Below are 5,243 nucleotides of genomic sequence, written 5' to 3' on the forward strand. Positions count from 1 at the left end.
TTACATACACACTTCAATAACACATAAGCGCAAACACCAAATTTAGCCCACAAACTTACCTAAATTACATACACACTTCAAAAACACATAATCGCAAACACCAAATTCAGCCCACATACTTAACAAAACTCAAAGCTAAAACACCTACAAGCATATCAATGGCTAAAAGTAAAAAAATTGATCGAACGATGCACTAGCACAAAATACAAAAGGAGAGAAAACCAACCTTTTGAATGAAAATGGATTATAAAGTGCTGAGATTTGAAGTAGAAGGTTGTGAACAACTTTTAGCGTCTGGCAAGTAAAACAGAGTGTATCATCTTAGCAAAAAGTGTATTCAAGTTACAGATACTAAATTAATGGAGATAATTTGATGAACTTCAAAAACTGCATTTTAGTAATTTGGGTAAAAGTAATATCAGAGTTTGAACTACTTAAGAAAAAAGGAAGTAAAGGTAAAGATAAGTATGACATACCTTTCAACTACTAAGGTTACATCTGGGTCAATACGATTTTTCAAAGGATCTATCCAAAAGGCAGCACCCTTCGTAAGGTTTATTACAACCAATGTCCAATGATTCCTAAATATATGTGTGAAACAATAATACTACATCTTAGACTATTGTAAGCACAATTCATATCAATAACTTTAGGTTATGGACATACCCGGAATTGTAAGAAAACAGCAAGTGTAAAAGATCGAAAGTGTAAACGAAGGAGCTCAACGATTACAATATGAAATATTCAAAAAGGTAAACGAAGGAACTCAATGATTGCAATATGAAATATCCAAAAAGGTAAACGAAGGAACTCAACGATCAGCAATGTAAACGAAGGAGCTCAACGATTACAATATGTAATACATAAACGAAAAAAACTATTACTAAAGACTCTCTCTCTAGAGCTACAGTGCCCACTACTTCATGAAAATTTTCCTCCCTTATCCTTCTCTCTTCTACCTATTTATAACCTTCAAATTGTCCCCCCTTGTAACAAACAATTCTAACAGAAATGTGGTCCCCCCCTATACAACCGACTTCCACCAATTATAAAAGTGTCTTCAACTTCATCACTTGGTGAACATAACTATACCATAGAGAATATATGACATACTAATCTCTTCTTTATAAAAGAGTTCTTGAAAAATTAACTAAAGGTATGTGACACATTGATTCTAGAAAAAGTTGATCCATATCAAAGAAAAGCAAAAAGAATAAATGTAGAAGAGCAAATAGGAACAAATGATTTAATGGTCGTACATACCTTATCGCATACAATTTCTCCTGTTTCAATACATCAACAAAACTCATCCCTCGAAGTCATACTATTGATTAAGAAATGAGTAATAAACTAATAACTATCCACTTTTTGGTAGAATCGTGAGAAGATGGAAAAGATAATAACAAAACTTCAACTTTTTAAAGAGATGAAAAATACAACTCAACAGTAAACAACTCTTTCAAGTATCTTCCAATTCAAGTAAACGAATTCTTAAGAACCAAAACATAGCTAAGTTCTTGAATTGATGAGTTCACAAAAACGTACCTAGTTTCAAATTGGTTCATGTAGTTCAACTAACAAACAACTAATAAATGTTTTTTGGCACAACAAGAATTAATGCTTTTTTAGAGTTCTTGAGAATTATTATTCTTCCATTAAACTACGAATGGATCTAAGAGAGAAATGAACAATATATCAAAAAAAAACTATACTTCAACATATTATTTTTCTTTATTTTAATGATCAATTAAACTGTTAAGGGATCCAAAAAAATATGGTAAACTGAACAAAATTATGGAACAATTTGTAAAAGACATGGTCTGACTTAGAAGTTAAAACAGTTCATCCTTCGTTTGGTAAAAAAGTAAAGGCTCCAATGGCTTGATGCAACACAACAAACAATTCAATTAAATGCAAATGAGGATGACAATATTTGAGTTTTATCTTACTAGAGACATCAAATACATACCTCAACCAATAAGTTACCTCCATTATTAGATTCTTCACTAAAATTGTTAAAAGAAACAGAGATCCTAGAGAAACAGTTTTCATTGAGAAAGAATGAAAGAAACACTCAACCGACATGCTAGACCTGATTTTCTATATCTATCTTAATGCAGTATATGGAAAAAGAGACAAGAAGGAAGTACCCATTTCTTTGCTCAAGAATACTAGGAAAATGCATCTTCACTTAGGTACAGGTACAAATTCCCAAAAGGATTACTGTCAGAAAGGAATGAAAATTGAACAGTGAAAAACAAAAACAACCATGTTAGTGTTTAGTAGCTCCTCTATTTATCCAAGCTAAGAAAATATCCATAGTCCAAACACCAAAGACAAGGGTTATTTACCATGTTCAAAGTACCAGATATTAATCACGTTAACAATCCTCTTTCAATTCAATCTAGAAATAGGTTAAAAAACAAGTTAGCAATGGACCAAAATGAAGTTCGATCATAACACATCCACAGTTATCCACAATTACAACTAAAATCAGGAATTAACAACAACCACTTCTAATAATTTGAAAATATAGGGCAAACAAAATTAACTCTTTGATTACTGGGAAATCTAAAACACGACTCTTATTATACTATTTATAATACAATGTAAGTAGTTTAAAAACATATCGCATCAGTAATAATGCTTGTGTCCTTATTCACGATTTCGCACATGTACCTCATGACATAATATCCACATTCAACAGTACCTACTTGTAAAGGACACTATAACACAAAACCAAATAACAATGCATATTAGATTATGTGCTAAATTTTAATTGATTATTTTATTATGTTTTGCAAATATGAAATATTGATTTATTACTTCAAAGCTCAAAAAATTGTAAAATATCAATAAAAACATCGAGACTTAAACCCAATTTGATAATATATTACTTAATGAGGTGGAAACCTATGTGAAAAAATATTAGTAATTATCATAATAATAAGCAAAACTAGGAGGTGACTGAGTATATTATTGTCTTGTACATAGGCGTTTAGGTTCTTTTTTAACACTTCCATCTCAACATCTAAAATTTAGGGTACTCTTGATAAATTAAAGTGACCAAAATTAAATTAATATTATGTAATGGCTCAAATTTATTTTAAAAATTTTATAAAATTAAATGAATTAACTGATGTAAGTTAAAGTAATCACACAAACTTATCATAGTTCATTTTCAAGCATCAAACTTAAATCGAAAAAAAAAAAAAAGATAACTTTGCCATGAAAGTGTAACTTCTAAGAAAAAGGACCACTAAATCTTCAATCGAAAAGTAAGATTTCAGATTTTTACGCTGCATAGTTGGTTTTATACTCTAAAGAAAACATAAATTATCGACTAAGGTAAGCATTTGGTTTGACAATAAAATAAAATCTAAAGAAGATCAAAGTAGACAAATAGGAGATGGACATAATATAATTACTATCATTATCATCAAGTGGAATAGAAGAAGATACATATTTTTACAGAAAGTTTGGTTGAAATGAAGGGACCCATAAAAATAGCTGGAGATATTGTGAGTGGAAAGTAAAAGCCATCCAAATCCAATAATGCTAATTGCTAAAGCTAAATCTAAAGCAAAATCAAAAGCACAAAACATATTGATTGATGCCTCCACACTTTTAATTTTTCATGATCCACCAATATGGTTTTTCTCAACTCCAAAGAGAATACCTTTATTCTCAACATCACATTATTACAACACTCTATTGCATACATAGCATCCCCTTCATTTCATCTCATCCTCCTGTTATACCCAATTAAAGAAGAAGACGAAGTTAATTTTACTGACTTTCAAAATTTTAATATCTAATCTAAATCTGGAAGATTTGAACCGCCCACTTCCTAGTTGACTAAGAGCATTTGTTAAATTGAAGCATATTCATATTGGGATAAAGATCTAAAAAGTTATAAAAACTTGACTATATTTTTTGGCATTGTGAGTTTGTATTCTGTTTGGGATTATTTCTTCTTGAAATTAAATAGGTCAACAACAAAACCTTACTCTGCCCAAGGAGTTCATAAATCCCACGACTAAAACCATCGCTTCCATAATTTAGCAACTCTTTACACCTTACACGTTGAACTTATGACTAAATAGCTCATTTATTTCAGCAACTCTCTAAACTAAAAACCTTCACCTCTTGCCCTAATCCTTTGATCTATCATTTTCAACATGAAATCCATGTTTAACAGGGTATTAAAGGATTAGGAAGAAGGAAATAAAAAATTTAGAATCGAAAAATCTAAAACTGAACAATAGAATCCATTGATTTGACATGAGATCCAGAAATCAAGAGTCTAACAGCAAGATGAACAAAAGAGAATGATGTCTAACCATAGTATAAAAGAGAAAGAACTTACAGTAGGGTACGATCTTCCATTGTTGGTTTTCTCCTTCCTTCCATTTCCACAGAACAATGTGGGTGCTGTCATGAATTCCACCAGAATATTTGTCTCCATTAAAGGCATCAACATTCAAGTCAACGTTATTCACCATTCAACATTCAATTTGTCAGAAGGTCGTGGGTCGCAGTTGAAATTTTTTGGGCCGTTGTCGGAAGGTCGTGGCTCACCGTCCAAAGCCCGTCGATGTTCCCATCTTAAGCGCATCGCGTCTGAAAATGCTGTCTTATGAAGCCCGTGAGTTTGAAGATGCCATCTGACGAAGCCCGTCGCATCTGGAGATGCCATCTGAAGCCCGTCGCATCTATGGTGGTCGGCGGTAGAGTACTTGTGTGGGTTGTAATGGGCTGCTGCTGAAGATAGAAAGACTAAAAGATGGAGATAGAGATGGAGAGATTGAGGGTTTTTGAAGATTGGCCAGTCGTCGTCGATTGAAGAAGGAAAGGTCTTTTTGGAGCCTTTCGTGGAGATGTAGAGAGAAAGGAGATAAGAAAATATATAATTAATAAATTATTTTATTATTTATACTCAATGACAGTTAAAATTTGTTTACAGATTTATGACAGTTAAAAACTGTCATAAATTATTCAAATCTGGAAAATTCCGCCTTTGCCCGCCAAAAATGTGCATTTTGACCTTTTATGATAGTTTTTTCTTCCCTCCTTTTAATTTTGGATGAAATGAACTGTCATAGTAGATACATTTTCTTGTAGTGAAATGATGACTTTGCCTAAGGAGAAGCCAGTTGAAGATCATGTTGTCAATGAAGAACCCACATTTTAAATGATGACTTTGCCAAAAGAAACAAAAGGACCTACATAAATGAAGATAA

At 32.0% G+C, this 5,243-nt stretch overlaps 1 long non-coding RNA gene across 1 annotated transcript; it reads right to left on the bottom strand.

Moving 5' to 3' along the window:
- Positions 1-226: 226 nt before the first annotated feature.
- On the bottom strand, positions 227-4,813 carry LOC127148258 (uncharacterized). The gene is made up of 3 exons (XR_007819131.1): positions 4,370-4,813; positions 2,352-2,404; positions 227-2,223 (listed from the first exon to the last, which is right to left on the bottom strand). It is a non-coding gene; the product is annotated as an uncharacterized LOC127148258 (long non-coding RNA).
- Between the last annotated feature and the right edge of the window lie 430 nt (positions 4,814-5,243).

The sequence above is a fragment of the Cucumis melo genome, chromosome 2 (assembly GCF_025177605.1).
Source record: "Cucumis melo cultivar AY chromosome 2, USDA_Cmelo_AY_1.0, whole genome shotgun sequence".
Lineage (NCBI taxonomy): Eukaryota > Viridiplantae > Streptophyta > Magnoliopsida > Cucurbitales > Cucurbitaceae > Cucumis > Cucumis melo.